Here is a 22,546-nt window from a genome sequence, read left to right on the forward strand (position 1 = left end):
ATTAAGGACCTCCAGCATCCAGGGCATGCCCTTTCTCACTATTACCATGAGGTGGGAGGTGCAGGAGCCTGAAGGCACACACTCAGCGATTCATGAACAGCTTCTTCCCCTCTGCCATCCGATTCCTAAATGGATATTGAACCCTTGTACACTACCTCACTTTTTTAATATATAGTATTTCTGTTTTCCACATTTTTAAAATCAATATATGTAATTGATATACTTGTTTATTATTATTATTATTATATCTTTTTTTTCTTCTATATTGTGTATTGCATTGAACTACTGCTGCTAAGTTAACAAATTTCATGTCATATGCCAGTGATAATAAACCTGATTCTGATTCTGAAAACAGTGAATGCACTGGCATCCTCCAAAATTCCATAGATTCTTGAATTGTTCTTGTAACCAGAAAAGTAGTTAATAATGATGTGTTAGTCCACTGTCAGAAGGAGGGGAAAATGCTGGAATCTATAAGGATGTAATAATGGTACACCCTTAAAAGAGTAATAGGTCTGAGCACAGGAAATAAAGAAAACTGCAGATGCTGGACATCTAAAACGAAATCTGAAAAGGCTGGAAATAGGCTTGACTGAAACATTGGTTCTGTTTCTCTTTCCTGACCTGCTGGGCATTTCTGGCATCTTCTGTTTTGGTTCTGAATAAGACTGAGCATGATTTATGGAACAAAACTTATGATTGACTACTTAATAGAGTCATAGGGTCATAGATAGGTACAACACAGAAACAGGTCCTTTGGCTCATCAAGTCCACACTGGACTATTTAACCTGCTTACTCCCATTGATCTGCACCTGGACCATAGCCATACCATCCATATACCTATCCAAACTTCTCTTAAACATTGAAATTGAGCTCGAAAAGCACCACTTGTGCTGACAGCTTGTTCCACACTCTCACGAACCTCTGAGTGAAGAAGTTTCCCCTCATGTTCCCCATAGACATTTCACATTTCACCCTTAACCTATGATCTCTGCCCAACCTCAGTGGAAAAAGCTTGCTTGCATTTGCCCTATCTATACTCCTCATAATTTTGTATACCTATCTGTACAGGAGATTGTTGAGAAGTGATTAGTGGATAAAAGGAAACCTAATGCAATATCATAGAGTCACCGAGCACAGGCATGGGCCCTTCGGCCCGCATGTTAATGCTGACATGAAGTATTTGGACTTTGATAATGTTACCGCAAAGTCATTCGAGAGGTTGGTTGACAAGGTTAGGACTCCTTGAATTGTAGATAATATCCTAATATGAATCATGAATTGACTATTGAAGAGAAAGAAATCAGTGGGAATGAAGTTCCAAATTCAAAGTAAATTTATTAACAAAGTACATATATGTCACTATATACAACCCAGAAATTCACTTTCTTGTGGGCATATTCAATAAATCAAATAACCATAATAGAACCAATAGAAGAGCACAACCAACAGGGCAGACAAATAACCAGTGTGCAAAAGACAACAAACTATGCAAATACAAAAAAGAAATAAAGTAATAATAAATAAGAAATAAGTATCAAGAAAGTGAGATGAAGAGTCGTTGAAAGTGAATCCATAGGTTGTATGAACCTGTGCGGCGAGTGAAGTTAGCCCCTTTGGTCCAAGAGCCTGATGGTTAAGAGGTAACTGTGGTGTGAGTTCTGAGGCTTCTATATCCTCTTGCTGATGGCAGCAGCAAGAAGAGGTCACAACCTGGGTGGTGGGGGTCCTTGATGATAGACGTTGCTTTCCTGCAACAGAACTTTGTCTAGATGTTTTCAATGGTGGGGAGGGCTTTACCTGTGATGGAATGGGTTGTATCCACTACTTTTTGTAGGATTTTCTGTTCAAGGGAATTTGTGGTTCCCTACCAGGCTGTGATGCAGCCAGTCAATTTACTCTCCACCATACGTCAAGAGAAGTTTATCAAAGTTTTTGATGTTATGCCGAATTAACACAAACATCTCAGGAAGTAGAGGCGCTGCCTTGCTTTCTTTGTAATTGCACTTACGTGCCAGGTCCAGGCCAGGTCCTCTGAAATAAGAACACTGAAGAAATTGAAGTTGCTGACCCTCTCCATCTCTGATCCCACAATGAGGACTGGCAGCTCCTTGGTCTTGCTGACGTTGAGGAAGAAGTTGCTGTGGCACCACTCAGCCAGATTTTCAATCTCTCTCCTATATGCTGATTCATCACCACCTTTGATTTGACCAACAACAGTGGTGTCATCGACAAACGTGAAAATGGCATTGCAGCTGTCCTTAGCCTCACAGTCATAAGTATAAACGAGTCGAGCAGGGGGCTAAGCACACAAACTTGTGGAGGAGATGTTGTTGCCAATCCAAACTGACTGGGGTCTGCAAGTGAGGAAATTGAGGATCCAATTGCACAAGGAGGCATTAAGGCCAAGGTCTTGAAGCTTATAGATTAGTTTTGAGAGGATGCGAATCTGGATTCGATAAAGAGCATCCTGATGTATGCATCTTTGCTGTCCAGATGACCCACAGAAGGTCGCCATGGCTGACCAACGCCATCATGGAAATTATATTTTTCTCAGGTTGGCAGCCAATGCCTAGTGAGATATTACAATAAACAGTGCTTTGGCCTCTTTTATTTACAATCTACAACATCAATTTGGCTGAGGTTGGGGTTTTGCTGATGATACAAAATCAAGCAGGATTGTTGATAGCAAGGAGGATGTAAGGCCTTTTTAGGGGATATAAATTAGCTGAGTCTGTGGGTAAAAATGTGGGAGAAGCAATGTAATATGAAATCAACCGCATTTATGCATAAAACCATAAAGTTGGGGACTTTCGGTAAGATGGCGAATGCTTAGCTGCTCCGAACTTTTGTTCCATTACTGTCGCTATCTTTGCACTAAATGTCTCCATTTTTTAAACCTTAGTCGGGAACTTTTTCGGTACCTCTTACTTGCCTGTGAACACATCTAACTTACAATGTCTAGCAAGAGCTCTAAATCCGGGAGAAAGGAAGCTACGGCTCTCTCAGACGAGACCCTGGCTGCGCTCGGTCAGCTCCGAGACGAAATTTTAAAGGAATTTAAAACCACTTTCAAACAGTTGGAGGACAAGCTTGATCAGATCAACAACAAGGTGGGCAAGCATGCCCAACACTTATCTCGCATCGATTCGACTTCTGAAGATTTAGAAAGTCGTGTTCGATACTTGGAGACTCTCTGTTCCAGCTTGGAGGAAAAGTGTAACAAACTCCTTTTCAAAACGGTGGATCTCGAAAATCGCAGCAGACGCTGCAACCTTAGAATTCTTGGATTGCCAGAGGCCACCGAACAGGGATCAACAGTGAAGTTTTTCGCCAAATTTCTCTGTGAGATATTCGGGAAAGATTTGCTTCCGAACCCGCCTGAGCTCGAACGGGCACACCGGGTCCATGTTCCCGCCGGAATTCTGGGCAACCGCCCGCGACCAGTAATCTTGTGCTTCCATCAATACCAGGTAAAACACCGCCTGATCGTAGAGGCACATCGCAGAGGTTCTTTTATTTTCCAGGATACAACCATTCACTTTGTGGAAGATTTTGCACCCCAGACCTTAAAGATGCGCGCTGAGTTTAAAGGTGCAATGAAAGTGCTTTTTGATCGTGGTTTTAAACCCTCTCTTCATTCCCCTGCTGATCTACGAATCAAACTTAACACTGGGAAATACAAATGGTTTAAGTCAGCCAAGGAAGCTGAAGCATTTGTGGCAAGTCTTCCGGCTATCCAGTCATCTTCGGAACCCGATCAGACCTCCTAAAATGGTGGATAAGTACTTCTCCTAGTAAAATTACTTTTTCTGGACTCAGACTTTACTTGAATCATTCAGACATTATTCATCGAAACTCTGTGGGCTGTTGACAATCTCTCCCTGGATTTGGTGTGTGTGTAATCTATCTTTTATTGTTGTACAACTTTATCTACAGAGTTCTACAACTGACTTTAACTTGTTCTGGAGGTTTGAAGTCTTCAGTGAAGGCCTTCCTGTTTGTTGGTTCACAGTTTAATTGCCGATCTATTTTTCCTTCTTTTTATATTTATTTATTTTATTATACTTTTTTCTTTTCTTCACCCCCTTTTTTCTAATTTCTGAACTTTTTTCTCTCTTCTCTGTAAATGGTTGATAAATACTCATCTTGAATTTATATTTTTCCCCTTCCTCTCCTTTTTTTATCCTTTTTTTTCCTTTCTCTTACTTTATTCTTCTATAATTTTTTCGCTGGCAGGTTAGTTTTGGTCCTCTTCCGATTTTCTCTGTATTAAGTTTTATATTCCTGCAGAAGGTGTTCTAATCTGTAGTTATGTTTTTAGTGCATAAACTAGTTACTATTTGTTATAGTATTTACACGGAACTGCTGTTAATGACACAGATCTGGAAGTTGTATTTGGGTTAATTTTTTTGGTAGAGCTAGCTACTTGTTTTGGTAGCCGTCTAATTTTGGGTTGTGTGGGTGGGGTGGATTTTCTAGTTCCAACATTACTCACTGTATATGTTATATCTCTTTATTGCTCAGGACATGTATATGTTTTGATTTTATGAATCTATGTTTACATCTCTGCTCCCAGACTGCTATTGTACTGCTTGACTTTTTATATGATTTCTGCCTTTTATACATTAGTAATCGATTATGGCTAGTGCACTTAAATTCGTGAGCTGGAATGTAAAGGGATTGAATCACCCTGTTAAAAGGAGGAAGGTATTCTTACATATCAAACAACTCAACACTGACATTGCTTTCCTTCAAGAAACTCATATTCGTTGTTCTGATAACTCCCGGCTTTTGTCAAAGTGGGCTGGTCAGCATTTTCATTCATCCTTTACCGCTAAAGCTAGGGGAGTCTCCATTCTTATTAACTCAAATATTCCTTTTGAACTCCATAATAAAATATCTGATATAAATGGCCGTTTTATTATTGTTTCTGGCAAACTATACAACACTAAAGTTGCACTAGCAAACCTGTATGCCCCCAACTTTGATGATGTTAATTTTTTGAACGGTTTTTTTCCTCACTACCAGACTTAAACTCATACTCTCTTATACTGGGCGGTGACTTTAATTGTTGGTTAGTTCCTAATTTGGATCGATCGTCCTCTGTTACTAGACCACCTACTAAATCTGCCTTAGCTATCCAATCATTTCTCTCTAATTATGGTATCTCCGATATATGGCGTTTCCTCCATCCTACGGAGAGAGATTATTTTTTTTTCTCACATGTTCACCATACCTTCACTAGAATTGATTATTTCTTACTCGATAACCAACTTATTCCATTTGCCCACTCTTGTGACTATCAGGGTATACTGATCTCTGACCATGCCCCTATTACTCTCTCTCTGAATTTGCCTGGTCTCCCTCAGAGGAATAAACACTGGCGGTTTGATTCAACTTTACTATCGGATGATGATTTTTTTAAAATTTATTAAGGATCAGATAACCTTTTATTTTAACACTAATACATCACCTGAAGTGCCATCCCAGATTGTCTGGGATGCCATGAAAGCATATCTGAGGGGGCAAATAATCTCTTACACAGCAAATCTCAACAGAAGATCCCGTGCAGATCAATTAGACCTCATTAACCAGATTAAAGAATTGGATCAAATATATGCCCAAACTAAGAACCCTGAATTATACAAGAAGCGTGTTGAACTCCAAACTAAATTTAACCTTCTGTCCACTCAACCTGTCGAACGCCAACTTCTCAAAAGCAAGAGTCGCTTTTACAATCATGGGGATAAGTCTGGTAAATTCCTAGCCAATCAGCTGAGGCGTTCCAAAGCCAAACAACATATTACAAAGATCCGGAAGGAGAACGGAGACTTTACATCGCATCATTTAGAAATTAATGACGCATTTAAAAATTTTTATTCTCGGCTTTATTCCTCTGAATCTCTGAATGACAATATCTCTGTTGATCAATTTTTACAGAATCTGAATATCCCCTCACTTTCATCTGATTTCAAAGCAAAACTCAATGCGCCTATGTCATTAGAAGAAATATCTACTGCAATTTCTGCATTGTCCTCAGGGAAATCTCCTGGACCTGATGGGTTCCCTGTAGAATTTTATAAATCATTCCCTTCTCTTCTTTCTCCTCAGTTACTTTCAGTATTATCTGACTCGTTTAATTACGGCAAATTGCCACCCTCTTTCAGTGAGGCATCTATTATTCTTCTTTTAAAAAAGGGCAAAGACCCAACAGAGTGTTCCTCGTATAGGCCGATCTCTCTGCTCAATGTTGATGTAAAGATCTTAGCTAAAGTTTTGGCTCATAGATTAGAAACCGTCATTCCCTCCATTATCTCTGATGACCAAACAGGCTTTATTAAAAACCGTTTCCCTTTTTTTAATATTCGGCATTTATTTAATATCTTATACTCACCTCCAACTGGGATTCCTGAATGTGTTATTTCCCTCAATGCGGAGAAAGCATTTGATCGTATAGAGTGGAACTACCTTTTTGCAGTTTTAGAAAAATTTGACCTTGGCCAAAGTTTCATCTCTTGGATCCAATTGTTGTACCTGTGTCCTACTGCCTCTGTTTTAACCAATTTTCAGAAATCCCAAGTATTTAATCTCAAACGTGGCACCTGCCAGGGATGCCCCTTAAGTCCCTTTCTCTTTGATTTGGCTATGGAACCTCTGGCGATAGCATTTCGAAACTGCCCTGAATTGACTGGGATTTGGAGAGGGGGTGTTGAGCATAAAGTTTCTCTCTATGCTGATGACTTATTACTCTTTCTCTCAAATCCGTCTACATCCTTACCTCTAATGTTTTCACTTCTTGACCAGTTTAGCCAGATCTCTGGCTATAAACTTAATTTACATAAGAGTGAACTTCTCCCAATTAATAAAGAAGCACAAGAACTAACATTTCATGATCTCCCTTTTAAAGTAGTCCATAATCAATTTACTTATCTTGGAATTACAGTCACAAGGAAGTTTAAAGATCTCTTTCGTGATTTGCCAATCTTTCATATGCTATAAAACAGAGTCCGGTACAATGGTCACCTCTATCTATGTCTTTGGTAGGTCGTATTAATGTTGTTAAAATGTATGTTCTCCCCAAATTTTTATACCTATTTCAATCTATCCCAATTTTTATTCCTAAATCTTTTTTTGATTCCTTAGACTCTATTATTTTGTCATATCTGTGGCAGAATAAGCGCTCTAGAATTAATAAAATCCATCTCCAAAAATCTAAAAAAGAGGGTGGCATGGCTTTACCTAACTTTCATTTATATTATTGGGCAGCTAATATACGTTGTGCTACCTTCTGGTCTTTCTTCCATGGCCAACCCGAGTGCCCTAACTGGGTGGCGATGGAGCTGAGCTCCACTAAAGAATTATCTATCTCTGTACTTCTTGGCTCTGCACTCCCTAGTAGTCTGCCCAGATCAATAGCTAATCCTTTTGTTAGACACACTTTACGTATATGGGCTCAGATCAGGAAATGCTATGGTTTCCAGGGGTTTTCCGTTTCCAGCCCTATTGCTCATAATCACCTTTTTTTACCTACTACATACGATTCAGCATTCCAGGTTTGGTATAGGAAGGGCATTAGACATTTTGAAGATCTTTTCATTGATAATCGCTTCGCTTCTTTTCAGCAGCTCTCTAAGTTCAATCTGCCCAATGCTCATTTTTTCAGATATCTCCAAATCCGACACTTTATTGCTCCTTTAATTCCTAACTTTCCTGAAATGCCTGTGAAAAATGCTATGGACCTATTTCTTTCCATGAATCCACTAGGTAAAGGCTTAATATCAATCATCCGAGATAAACTAGCAGCCTTACGACGGGCCCCCATGGATAAAATCAAAATGGCCTGGGAGCAGGATTTAAATATCTCCTTATCTGAGGAGAGCTGGGATTCAGTTCTCAAATCGGTTAACTCAACCTCTCTTTGTGCTCGCCACTGCCTTTTACAGTTTAAGATTGTTCATAGAGCCCATATGTCTAAATCTAAACTGTCTCGATTCTACCCTAGCGTTAGTCCGCTCTGTGATAAATGCAAGAGGGGCGTGGCCTCTCTCATCCATATGTACTGGTTCTGTTTAGCTTGGAGAAATTCTGGAAAGATGTCTTCACTACGTTATCGTGTATTCTGAATCAGCACCTAGAACCAAACCCCTTAATTGCTCTGTTCGGTTTTTGGGGCAAGACAGATTTATGTCTGGGTCCAACCAAATGCCGAATATTATCCTTTGCCTCTCTCCTGGCTAGACGCTTGATCCTCCTTAGATGGAGAGATGTTCCCCCGCCCACTCATGCTCAATGGCTTAACGACATCATGGCCTGTTTGGACCTCGAAAAAATCCATTATTCAGTTCTCAATTCGGATCTAAAGTTCCATAAGGTCTGGGGACCTTTTATCGAGTACTTTCATAACCTTCCTCTTGACTAGGGTTTTTTTTTTCTTTTCAGTCCCTTGCTTTCAGCTCCTTTTTTTTTCTGGTAGAAGGCATTATTACTCTCTGTTGCTGAGTGTATTCACAGTCTGGGTGTTTGGCTGTCCTGACTTAGACTCTCTATATTGTGTTGTGGTTGGTCTGGAGTTGCTGTTGTTTTTTCTTGTGTTGTGGGGCTTGGGGAGGACACTAAGCTTACTTGTCTTTAATTTAGGTGCTCTGTTTTTGCTAAATTCTCTTCCTTTGTAGCATATTGTTATTGTATGCTTAATTTTGCACTGTTTTAATGTTCCTCATTGGGATTTGGGGTTTTTAATTTGTAAAATGTTTTGAAAAACTAATAAAAAAAACCCATAAAGTTGTGGCGACCCACTTCCTAGCGCACTCGAACCGGCTCACAAATAGCCAGCGCGCAGGCACAAAGGCCAGGTCCGCAACAAAGGGAGAAAAGCCTGCGAGGGTTTGTGAGTACGTGTCCCTTGGAGCATCCACGCCCGGGGAGGGCGGGATGAGGGAGGCTTTAAAGCAAGGCTGTGAAGTTCGAATAAAATTATCTTTGACTGCAGTTTACCGACTCCGTGTCATTATTTTAGTGCTGTGTGTAGCACACCGCTACAAAGTAATATTATTTTTGAAATAGTGAGAGGTTAGGTAATGTTCATGTTCAAACTGACTTTGGTGTCCTGTATGCAACGTGTAAGCCAACGTGAACGGTTAGGAAGGCAATATGTATACTGGTCTTTATTAAAACGGGATTTATATAGACTTAAGTTGTCTAATTCCATTTCTTTAGGGCCTTAATGAAACTACAACTGGAGTATTGGTCCTTTACCTAAAAATCAATACAGTTGCCACAGGGTAGAACAGGCTTTTATTCTTCAGAGTTCAAAACAGTGAGGGGAAATTTCATTGAAACCGACAGGTTCTTACAGGGCTTGTCAGCCTGGATGCACAGAGGATGTTTACTCTGGTTGAGGGGTATCGGACCATGGATCATAGTCACAGAGTCATGACTGAGATGAGGAGAAAGTTATTCTCCCAAAGGCCAGTGAATCTTTTGAAATTTCCTGCCTTGTTGGAAGTTCTCTCATGCAGTTCAATCAAGCAGAGATCAATATATTTTTTAGATAGTGAGGGAATCAAGATCAATAACAGAAAGAGTAATTTGTACTTGAAGTCTACATCATAGTATTTTGTTTCAATCTTTTTACATTAAACTGCATCTGCCCCAAACTGCAAATCTGACATATCTGCCAACTGCCTTACCTGTATGTCGTCCACAATCTTAAAATCTCCATCGGCCTTCACAATTTGATGTTGTTGCCTCAATCTGCAGTGCAGGCATATTATGTAAGTTGTAAATAAAAACAGTCCAGAAAGAGAGCAATGCACACAAAATGTGGAGGAACACAGCAGGTCAGGCAGCATCTATGGAAAGGAATAAGCAGTTGACGTTTCGGGCTGAGACCCTTCACCAGGACTGGAAAGGAAGGGTGAAGATGCCAGAGCATGAACGTGTGGGGAAGGGAACAAGTACAAGCTAGAAGGTAACAGGTGAAGCCATGTATGGTGGGGGGAAGTAAGAAGCTGGGAGGTGATAGGTGGAAAAGATAAAGGGGTGGAGAAGAAGGAATCTGATAGGAGAAGAGTGGACCATGGGAGAAAGGAAAGGAGGAGGGGCATCAGGGGAGGTGACAAGTAGGTGAGGCGTAGAAGTAAGAAGCCAGAGTGATGAATTGGAGCACTTTTTTTCTGAATGGAGGTGAGGAAGGAGGCGAATGGGCAAGTATAGCACTTACTTCATTAAGTGCAACACAGTCCCTCCCAGTACTTATCCTTGCAAGCAGAAGAAGTGCTATACCTGCCCACCTCCCTCACCTCCATTCAGGACCCCAAACAGTTCTTCCAGGTGAGGCAACACTTCACCTGCAAATCTGTTGGGGTGTTTTACTGTATCTAGTGCTCCCAATCCAGCCTGACCTGCTGAGCTCCTCTGGCATTTTGTGTGTGTCGCTCTGGATTTCCAGCATCTGCCAAATCTCTCTTACTCACTCTCAGAGAATAATCAGTTCTTACCTATTCCAAGAACCTTTCATTTTTTTTCTTTGAGATCTGCTCTATATGCATGGATGCATTCCCCTTCAGTCTGTTTGCTGTTACCCTTGCCATAAATCTCTTATATAGCTATCTGTATGTCAGTTGCTTCTTCAAAGGTTCCATAAAACTTAGTGAAGCTTTAATCTGTTCTTCAGCAAAATACATTGTTTATTTTCTGACTGTTTCCAGTATCTTAATGCTTATTAATTGTGCATTGCAGGCTAGAAGCTAACAATTGAAATAATTCCTTTCTTCATCAATATTCTCTATTTTTATAAGTATTGTTATATTTTCTGAGCCTATGTGGGATTATATTTCTAAAGAATATTGGTAGTCAGAATTTGATATATTTTTCCCTTCCCTCAGGGTCCTTGTAACTAAGCAGTCAAATCATGGTAATATGCTTAACAGGGTTGAGCAATTTCTTCAATATTAATTCTCCTTTTAAATAATAACCACCAATAATGCTTTCCTCTTATCTCTGATGATTTTACAATCGCAGTACTCATCTCTACAGTGAAATCAGTAGCGCAGTCAAACAATTCATTAGTGTCTGTTGTATATATTTGTTATTGGTGCAGATATTGTTGTTACCTTCAAAGGTATTGGAGAAACAATTTGCAAGTTGATTTACATAATTACATTTTTATATAAAAATTGAATTTAGTTCCAAGAGAATTTGTTTCCATATCTAAGAATAATGATTAGTTTAATCATTATTCTTACATATTTGCATGTGTAAAAATGAAACTTGAAGAATTCTTTTCATAAGGGCATACTCCTCAGTTAAATAACCCACATTAAAATGCAGTATGGCTTTAACCATGGAGTTTTAACATAGCATCAATTTGCTTCAAAAGGCAACATTGGAATCATGATTTTCATGTATAAAAGATCTCTCAGCTCCAACAACGTAATTGTTGTTTGCGTGTCATGGTAAATGGCCATTTTCCACTCTCCCACGTTTCCCAGTGGGCCATCACAGATGCTATGGGAATGTCAGCATGGATGGACTTGAGTGTTCACTGATGAGGTTTCCTCAACTCATGCTTGAACCTTCTGTCAACTAATTGATTGAGACTGGATCCTGGAATTAGGACCAAAACCTGGAGGAACTCAGCATGTCAGGCAGCATCTACAGTAGTAAATAGTCAAATTTGCAGGTCAATAACTTTTAATTGGACTGAAAAATAGACTGGAAATAGCCAGATTTTTAAACAGATGGAAGGAAGGGTGGAGCAAGAGCCAGCAGCAATAGGTGAATCCAGATGAGGGAATGGGAGGGTCTTCATAAGTAGATAGGAGAGGGGAGGAACTCAGCAGGTCAGGCAGCAACTATGGAAATAAATAAATAGTTGACATTTTGAGCCAAAACCCATCTTGAGTACTGGAAAAGAAGGGAGAAAATGCCAGAATAAAAAGGTGAGGGGAGGGGAAGGAAGATAACAAGAAGGTAATAGGTGAAGCCAGGTGGGTGAGACAGGTAAAAGGCTGGAGAAAAAAGACTCTGATAGGAGAGGAGAGCGGACCATAGGAGGAAGGGAAGGAGGAGGGGCACCAGAAGGAGGTGATAGGCAGGTGAGGAGAGGTAAGAGGCCAGTGTGGGGAATAGAAGAAAAGGGGAGGGGAGGAAAATTATTTTTTACCAGAAAGAGACACCAGAAGATGGGAAGTGATAGGCCGACATGACAAGGGGTGGAAGATGATGAAATCTGATAAAAAAAGAAGGTAGACCATGGAACAATGGAAGAGAGTTGGGGAAGGCAGAGGGCAGGGATAGGGGAGGGTCCTGTTGGGAGGAGAATATGGGTGAAAGCCAGATGGATTAGGAGGAAAGAGAAAATAAGCAGAGGTGGAGCAGTTATCTTCTGGATGTTCATACTGCTAGGTTGCAGGCTACCCAGATGGAATTGATTGCGATTAGTTCCAATTATTGTCATACTATGTGACTGTCAAGACTGGTCAAAAGTAAACTATATGGCTCTTGGACTTCTCTACTCCAACAGTTCCAGTGTGCCTGTAAGTTTAACCATTTCTCTTTTGCACTCTTAACAATCCATTTACACTAATAGTGCACTGTACACAGAGTGTTAATAGAAGGGTGAAGAACAAAAATCAAAACATTGAAAAGTATTAAAACAGAATTAAAATCCTACACATGCCAGGTAAACTTGTTAAGCCAACATTCACTTCGAAGTTCACCGTGCCTAGGGATTAATGAAATTTTAATGGAAATTTGTTCTGTTTTGGACAGAATTCTGCTGTTTTACAAAGCTCCCATTAAAATTGGGAACACTGTTTCCTTTCTGATAGATCTCTGTGAGCTCCGTGAATTATATACAGATTTATTGCCAATCACTACTGAATAATAAGCAACTTGCTGCCGATATCTGTCCTTTGGGATCTGCATTAAAATTGGCCATTTGATAATAGACAATAGACAATAGGTGCAGAAGTAGACCATTCGGCCCCTCGAGTCTGCACCGCCATTCTGAGATCATGGCTGATCATTCACTATCAATACCCAGTCCCTGCCTTGTCCCCATATCCCTTGATTCCCCTATCCATCAGATATCTATCTAGCTCCTTCTTGAAAGCATCCAGAGAATTGGCCTCCACCGTCTTCCGAGGCAGTGCATTTCAGACCCCCACAACTCTCTGGGAGAAGGAGCTCTTCCTCAACTCTGCTTTAAATAACTGACCTCTTATTCTCAATCCATGCCCTCTGGTACTGGACTCTCCCAACATCTGGAACATATTTCCTGCCTCAATCCTATCAAATCCTTTAATTATCTTAAACATTTCAATCAGATCCCCTCTCAATCTCCTCAATTCCAGCGTGTACAAGCCCAATCTCTCCAATCTCTCTGCGTAAGACAGCCCTGCCATCCCAGGAATCAACCTAGTGAATCTACGCTGCACTTCCTCAATTGCCAGAATGTCCTTCCTTAAACCTGGAGACCAAAACTGTACACAATATTCCAGGTGTGGTCTCACCAGGGCCCTGTACAAATGCAAAAGGACATCCTTGCTCTTGTACTCAATTCCCCTTGTAACAAAGGCCAACATTCCATTTGCCCTCTTCACTGCCTGTTGCACTTGCTCATTCACTTTCATTGACTGGTGAACTAGGACTCCTAGGTCTCTTTGCATTTCCCCCTTACCTAACTCTACACCGTTCAGACAATACTCTGCCCTCTTGTTCCCGTTTCCAAAGTGGATAACTTCACATTTATTCACATTGAATGACATCTGCCAAGTATCTGCCCACTCACCCAGCCTATCCAAGTCTCCCTGTATTCTCCTAACGTCCACTTCGCATGTCACACTGCCACCCAGTTTAGTATCGTCAGCAAACTTGCTGATATAGTTTTCAATGCCCTCATCTAAATCGTTGAAATAAATCGTAAAGAGCTGTGGTCCCAATACAGAGCCCTGTGGTACCCCACTAGTCACCTCCAGCCAGTCCAAGAAACACCCATTCACTGCTACCCTTTGCTTTCTATCTGCCAACCAGTTTTCTGTCCATGTTGAAACCCTGCCCCCAATGCCATGAGCTCTGATTTTACTCACCAATCTCCTATGTGGCACCTTATCGAATGCCTTCTGAAAATCTAGGTACACAACATACACTGGCTTACCCTCATCTAACATCCTTGTTACACCCTCAAAAAACTCCAACAGATTAGTCAAGCATGATTTGCCCTTGGTAAATCCATGCTGGCTCGGCCTAATCCTATTTCTGCCATCAAGATGTGCCACTATTTTGTCCTTAATAATGGACTCAAGCATCTTCCCCACGACTGCCGTTAGGCTAACAGGGCGATAGTTCTCTGTTTTCTCCTTCCCTCCCTTCTTGAAAAGTGGGATAACATTAGCCACTCTCCAATCTTCAGGAACTGATCCTGAATCTAAGGAACATTGGAAAATGATTACCAATGCATCCGCAATTTCCTGAGCCACCTCCTTTAGAACCCTTGGATGCAGACCATCTGGACCTGGGGATTTATTAGCCTTCAGTCCTACCAGTCTACTCATCACAGTTTCCATCCATACATCTGGGAGATTGCTTGTGTCCTCCCTGGTGAAGACAGATCTAAAGTATGCATTAAATTCTGTTGCCATTTCCCTGTTTCCCATAACAATTTCTCCCAATTCATTCTTCAAGGGGCCAACATTGTTCTTAACTATCTTCTTTCTCTTCACATAGCTAAAAAAGCTTTTGCTATCCCCTTTTATATTCCTGGCTAGACTGAGCTCATACCTGATTTTTTCTGTCCGTATTGCTTTTTTAGTTAAGATCTGCTGTTCCTTAAAACTTTCCCAATCATCTGTATTCCCACTCATCTTAGCCCTGTCATACTTCTTTTTCTTTAATGCTATACAATCTCTGACTTCCTTTGTCAACCACTGTGGCCCCTTCCCCTTCTTTGAATCCTTCCTTCTCATTGGAATGAACTGCTTTTGCATCTTTTGTATTATCCCCAAGAATATCTGCCACTGCTGATCCACTGTCTTTCCTGCCAGGGCATCCGCCCATTTAACTTTGGCCAGCTCTTCCCTCATGGCTCCGTAGTCTCCTTTATTTAATTTATTTAATTGATGTTCAGTAAACTGTAATAGTTACCAAGGAAAGGGAAAATTTTCAGTTTCAGTTTATCTTGACATGTTTAAATCAAATCCTAAAAGTAATGAAAGAAGATCAGCACTATAGTCAAAATCTACCAGCCTTTAAATTCCATGTTTTTGATTAGCTGCAGTTTTTTCCAAGGTAGCCTGTTTGAGTGATACTAATTGTAATTCTACCGTACAGTTGATATTATCTATACAGTGGTTACAGATGTCTTTCTCTTGTGGCTTGAGTGATCTCTTGAACTATAAATAATTTATGGCTCCTAATTTGCACAACCATTGCATTTCCATTTGGACTTCAGCCCACACTTGGAGACCAACCTCCAAGTCATTGCTTTGTTCAATGAAATATTCAAGGAAATAGGCCTTGCATTCAACATCAGCAAAACAATGGTCTCTATCAACTTGTTCCCAGTGTATAACATTACTAATTGTCAATTTGTGAACAGAGCCGGGAAAATACAAGACTCCTGAAGCAGACTCTGTTCTAGCAAGTGAGAAGTAGGTAAATAGAGGAAAGGGCTTCTGCCTGACTTGCAGCTCATCACGTGGCTCATCAATCTCCTTGCAGCTGAAATGGAAGTAAACTTTGAGCCCACAGGATTGCCTAAGAAAAAGATAAATGGAATAAATCTTGAAAATTTACTAAAGAGAATAGGAGACATAATGATAAATTAAATAAATGATGCAAATGATGCTGTCGAATTAGCGAATCCTTAGTACTTCTACAGAATTTGTGCCTCAAAGTTTAGGAAAGAGCAGTTAGTAAAACTAAATTAATTTAAAATTCGTTCATTTTTCAGAAGTAGCCATCACTAGAGTAACGAATATATGGTGATCATTTTTAGCTGCTTTTGAGAATGTGTTTGAACCGCAGCAATCCTTTTGGTCAAGAATGAAAAGTGATATACAGTGTCTATAAAAAGTATTCACCCGCTTCCCCCCCCCCCCCCCGGAAATGTTCATGTTTTATTATTTTACAACTTTGAATCACAGTGGATTTAATTTGGCTTTTTTTGACATTGATCAACAGAAAAAGACTCTTTTGCGTCAGTGAAAACAGATCACTACAAAGCAATCAATATTAATTACAAAATTATAAAACACAAAATAATTGATTGCATAAGTATTCACCCCCTTTAATATGACACACTAAATCATCACTGGTGCAGCCAATTGGTTATGGAAGTCACATAATTAGTTAAATGTAGATTTGTTTTTGGAGACCCGTGTGCAGTCAAGGTGTTTGAGTTGATTGTAGTAAAAATACACCTGTGTCTGGAAGGTCCAACTGCTGGTGAGTCAGTATCCTGGCAAAAACTAGACCATGAAGATAAAAGAACACTCCAACTCTGTGAAAAGGTTATTGAAAAGCACAAGTCAGGAGATGGATACAAGAATACTTCCAAGTCACTGAATATTCCTTGGAGTAGAGTTAAGTCAATCATCAAGAAATGGAAAGAATATAACACAGCTGTAAATATGCCTAGAGCATTCCGACCTCAAAAACTGCATGACCATGCAAGAAAGGGACTAGTGAGGGAGGCCACCAAGAGACCTATGACAACTCTGGAGGAGATACAACCTTCAATAGCTGAGATGGGAGAAACTGCACATACAACTGTTGCCCGTATGCTTCACCAGTCGCAGCTTTATGGGAGAGTGGCAAAGAGAAATCCACTGTTGAAAAAAACTCACATGAAATCTCAGCTAGAGTTTGCCAGAAGGCGTGTGGGAGACTCTGAAGTCAGCTGGAAGAAGGTTCTATGGTCTGATGAAACCAAAATTGAGCTTTTTGGCCATCAGACTAAATGCTATCCTTGGCATTAGCCAAGCATTTCACATTATCAAAAACTCACCATCCCTACTGTGAAGGATAGTAGTGGCTGCATCGTGCTGTGGGGATGCTTCACTGCAACAGGCCCTAGATGGCTTGTGAAGGTAAAAGGTATAATAAATGCAGCAAAATACAGGGAATTATTTAATCGTACTACTCTGTTGTCGTCCTTACACTGCACATATGTAACATTGGTGAGTAACAGCAGTATCTTTTTAAATAGCACAAAGTGTAGCCGTTGTGTAGCCCATAAAAAGAATGTATGTTTAGGGTTAGTGGATGGTATGGCTTGCAAGCCTTTTTGTTCTGAATGGCATTAAGCTCTACTAAATATTGGTGTTGCATTCATCCAGGCAATAAATAAATTTCATCTATTTTTCTAAATTCTACCTTGTCAATAATGGAAAGGATTTGGATGTGAGAGGCTGATGTACTCACCTCAGGATACCCAGCTTTTGACTTGATTTTGCAGGCACCAAATTTATGTGACTCTTTGCTCAAGTTTCTGCTTGATGTGGCCCACAGGATTTTGATGACAGGGAACTCAGAATTGGAAATTCCATTGAATGTCAAGGGTGGTGGTTGTTGTCATTCCGCATCCTTTTGAGACAAATTTTGTTTACCGTTTGATTTTGGTATCTAAACTATTTTAGGAGATCAAATCTAACCACTGAAGGCACTCAACCAGAGTTGAGTCAATGCTTTAGTAACAATTCCAAAGTAGAGGCCATATTGAAAAGGTAAAGATATAGAAAACTGCAAATGGATATAATGTGGCAATGTGAATTCTGAGTCACTCCATTAATGCTAACAGAAGAATCCAAGCTTCCCTGCAATTCTTTATGTTATTTTTCATGTGCTTTTCATGGCCAAGCCTCTCCTATCCCCGTAACCTTTTATAATGGGCAAGTTCTTTGCGCTTTGATTATGGCCCTTTGAGTACCCTCAATTTAGTTGCTATGGTGATTTCAGCTACCTGGGTACTTATCCTGGAATTCTCTCCATAACCACCTTCACACGTCATAGAAAGTAATTGAAACAGTTATTTTGGCTCATCATGCCCATGCTGACCATTAAAGACCCATCTACATTAATTCTGCACTAATTCAATTTTCGTTCTCCACATATCCACATATTCCAATCAACTGCCCTGAAGTTCTACAACTCAGCTGCACCCTAGAGGCAATTTACAGTGGCCAATTAATATCTGGGAGGAAACTGGGGTAATGGAGAAACTGGAAACCCACACAGTCATAGGGAGAACCTGCAAATTCCAGTAGACAGCTCCATTTCTCAGGATTGAACTCAGATCATTGGAACTAAGAGGCAGCCGTTCTACTGTGTTACTGTCCCTGCTTCTTTCATTTCTTTTCAAAAACTACCCTCTATGAGCTTCTATTCTATTCTAGGAATCTATTCTAATGTCTCCTTACATGACCCAGGGCCAAATTTTGCTTAGCTTCTGTAAAATGCACTGGGTTATTTTACAGTATTCATCTGTAAACATAAGTCATTGTTACTGAAAATGTGGCTTGATAAGATTGCCAAGTTCTTATTATAGGTTGCAATATCTCATATTACAGCTTTAAAATCACCCTGTGGTTTATACTCTATTATAATGGATATTCACTTGTATGGGACATGTTGTGTCATCGGCCCAGTTGACACTGACAGCGGCTTCTAGAATAATCAGGAGGTTGTAGACTTGATACATTCTTATATTTACCCAATAAATAATAATGTGTTAGAATTTAAGAAGAAATATTTATGGATGAGCACTGGGAACTCCTGGCAATCTATTTTGCAAAGCTGCAATTTTCTGTTATTAATTTATGCCTTTTAGATTTCAGTATGTAGAATTTTAACTAGAATGTAATTAAGCAGAACCTGACAAAGCACATACTCAAGCATTAATTAAATGAGGTATCCTTTTGAACACGGTTACTGAATAGGTTCCCATCAGTTTAGAAAAACATGCAGTGGCTGATGTAGTACTGAGGCACAAAGGGTCGTGTATGATACTTGCCTTGTTTGGCTTGCATGGTGGTTGTGGTTCGGGGTGGCGGGGGTGGAATTCAGCCATTGTCCCTGCTGTTAATCACATTCACTTGGCCTTTACTATGTTTGGAGATTAGATTAGAACTGCTCCAGTGTTATCTTAGCCCCTAGCCTTCATTACCAACGCTGTCTTGCTGTAAATAATGGTCATTTGGATGGGATCCCAGAAAGCAGGCTGCACTTGTGGCAGCGTTATCCTGTTTTACGAGATGAACAGATTTAAAATTCTAACAACCTTTGGCCTCATTCTACATAAACTCCCAGCTGATGGTGCAGCAAGCACTCATTCAAACGATTTGGAAAGAAAACATTGTGATCCATTGTTGGAATCAGCAGAAGGAAACTTTTCAACAATAATTGATTTTGTTCTTGCCAATCAATGATTCACTATGGAAACTAATAACACTGACAAATTCAAAAGCAAGCACATATTAGATTACTACAACCATCAATGCCTCGATTTAACTTACAATTAATGCACGCTCTCATTTATTATCTATTTCCATTCAGAATAGTTGTCATTTCCCTACTCCTGTGTGTGTTTTAACACCACATGTTAATGAACTAGTGATAATTTAACACATGATTTGATAATTCAATACATTTTATGTATCAGGGTAAGAAAGCAACACTTTCTTGAGATTTTCATTTATATATTTTTGCAATATTGAATTCTTTATTGTAGGTTGCAATAAGTAAATCTCAGAGATTTATGCTTGGTCAGTTAGTGTCTTTCATACATGTATCTCTTAAGGGTTATTAATGGTTAAATAGCAGAGTAGTATGACAATATTTCCATAACCTCAAGAGCTGGTCAGGCTATCTTTGTAGACTTTTAAGAATTACAGCCAAATTCTAGCAATTTATTCCAATTAAATGTGTGGGGTTAAGTGATACCCTCAAATAGCTTTATCTACAGTAAAAAGCAGGATCTCTCAATGGTCACCCATTTTAATTCTACTTCCCATTCCTATTCCAATATGTCTATCCATGGTCTCCTCTACTGTTGTGATGAGGCCACACTTAGGTTGGAGAAACAACTCCTCATATTCTGTTTGGTTGCCTCCAACCTGATGGCATAAAAATCGATTTCTTGAACTTCCGGTAATGCCCCTCCCAAACCCCCTCCCCTCACCATTTCCCATCCACCTTTTCCTGCTCTCACCTTATCTCCTTGCCTGCCCATCGCCTCCCTCTGGTGCTCCTCTCCCCTTTTCTTCCATGGCCTGTCCTCTTCTATCAGACTCCCATTCTCCAGCCTTGTACATCTTTCACCAATAACTTCCCAGCTCTTTACTTCATCTGTCCCCCTTCAGGTTTCACCTATCACCCATCTCTCTCTCCCATCCCCCCACCTTTTAAATCTACTCCTCGACTTTCTTTCTCCAGTCCTGCTGAAACGTCGACTGTACTCTTTTCCATATATGCCTCCTGGCTTGCTGAGTTCCTCCAGTATTTTGCGTCTGTTGCTCGGAGTTCAAGCATCTGCTGATTTCCTCTTGTTTGTGAGTGGATCTGCAGTAATATGTAAGGTTGTCCATCACAAGATTACAAGGAGTACAACAGAGATAGTTTTGTTGTGTAAATGGGGGAATTCAAAATAGCATTCCTATCGAGGAAGAAGTGAGAATGTAGAGTTTTATAACACTCGGAGTACCGTAGTGAATAGCATGGACTCTATTAAGTGGTAGCTAGCGACGTGCTGCCAAGAGAAGAGGATGTGGTTGGGCTGACTGATGGATGTAGGAGTAGGAGGAGGTTCACTTGACATGGCTATGAAGAGGGCTGGTCCTGAAGAAGGGTCTAAGCCTGAAACATCACTGTTTATTCATTTCCATAGATGCTGCCTGACCTACTGAGTTCCTGCAGTATTTTGTATGTGTTCCATATTCTTTGCTCTTCCTGTTATTTGCAATTGGCCTTTGCTGGTTCCCATCGGAAGGAATCAGAGTTCCTCGTACTTTCATAGATGGCCCTTCTCCATTCTAATCACCACATTCCAAGGGTGTGCACAGGTTGGCGAGGAGGCTACATCTTCCTTTCCAGTCCTGATGAAGGGGCTCAGCCTGAAATGTCGACTGTTTATTCCTCTCCAAAGACGCTGCCTGACCTGCTGAGTTCCTCCAGCATTTTGTGTGTTGCTCTGGAATTTCAGCATCTGCAGAATAACTCATGTTTATGGATAGTGTTACGAATCCCGTAACTGGAGAACTTACCAGCAAAGATAGAGAGGTCCGTTGAAGTCTGATGTCACTATTTTCAAACATTTTATTTATAAAGGGACACAAAAGTAGGGTTAATACATACATTCAGATAGTGCACATTGTCAACACTCAATCTAAAGAGCGGGTATAGTAATAATCATCATTAAGAAGTGAGCTCTGCTGGTGACTAGGGGTTAATAGATTGTCCGTTGGAAATATAAAAGTCACTCTGAAAGTCTGCAGGCCTCAGCCCTTTGAAAATCGCTGGGTTTTGCGAGGGGCGACTGAGAGAGAGAGATTGGGGGAGAAGAGGAAGAACTTGCCGAGTCTCAATGAATCTTCCGTGAAATCGGGGGAGCGTTGGTTTCCTCTCCCCGATGTTAGTTAAAAGCGGTTTTCTGTGATTCCAGCCACAAATTCCAATCCCGGAATCTAACGCACGTGGCTTCCTTCAGAATGGCTTCCCGCTGCTGCGGGAACACTCTCGTGTCTTCTTGGTGCATCTGAGGGGGCTGTCCCCCTGAGACTCTCCTTTATACTTCCTCACGGGGTCGCATGTGTCAATCAGGTTGGGATGATGCAATCTCTCTCTCAACCAGCCCACCTTGCCATAGGGCTTTTCACGTGGTCTCCATGAGACAATAGTCGCTGTTGTCTTTATTCTGTATCCCTGGTGGGACGTGCAATTTGGCACGTCTCTCTCTCTCTCTCTCCGATTGGGTCTACTGACCCCCCCCCCCCCACCCAACGGGTGCTCTTGCGATTCTCACAAAGGAGGGGGCTGGGATCATAACAATATGAACTCTTTGGCCCAACCAGTTCATGGAAACCACAACCTCCTGTTTTTGGTCCATATCCCTCCAAGCCCACACCTCTACGTACCTATCCAAATGCTTTCTCTGACAGCTCATTCCATACACTCACCACCCTCTGCATGCAAAGAACTGCCCCTCAGATCCTCTTTAAATCTTTGACCAATCATCGTAAAATGATGCCCCTTAGTGTTAGAATCCCTTAACCTGGGGAAAAGACTGTTACTATTCACCTTATCTTTGCCTCTTTGAATCTTAAGCACATCTATATGGTCACCTTTCATTCTCCTGCCTTCCAAGGAATAAAGACCTAGCCTGGGTAACCTGTCCTTATAACTCTAGTCCTAATTCATCAATACAGTTCCTGAAAACTCTGTATCATGAAATTGTACAGTATAATTTGCTAGCCTGGGTCTGACTGATGGCGTTTCATGGCAACCTACTGCAAAGTGTACTGAAATTTTTCTCAGAAATGGCAT

At 40.6% G+C, this 22,546-nt stretch overlaps 1 protein-coding gene across 2 annotated transcripts in view; it reads left to right on the forward strand.

Annotated features, from left to right (window-relative positions):
• igsf9bb (immunoglobulin superfamily, member 9Bb) overlaps positions 1–22,546 on the forward strand; it is a 687,093-nt gene that overhangs the window by 544,539 nt on the left and 120,008 nt on the right. The window lies entirely within an intron of this gene.

The sequence above is a fragment of the Hypanus sabinus genome, chromosome X2 (assembly GCF_030144855.1).
Source record: "Hypanus sabinus isolate sHypSab1 chromosome X2, sHypSab1.hap1, whole genome shotgun sequence".
NCBI classification, from domain to species: domain Eukaryota; kingdom Metazoa; phylum Chordata; class Chondrichthyes; order Myliobatiformes; family Dasyatidae; genus Hypanus; species Hypanus sabinus.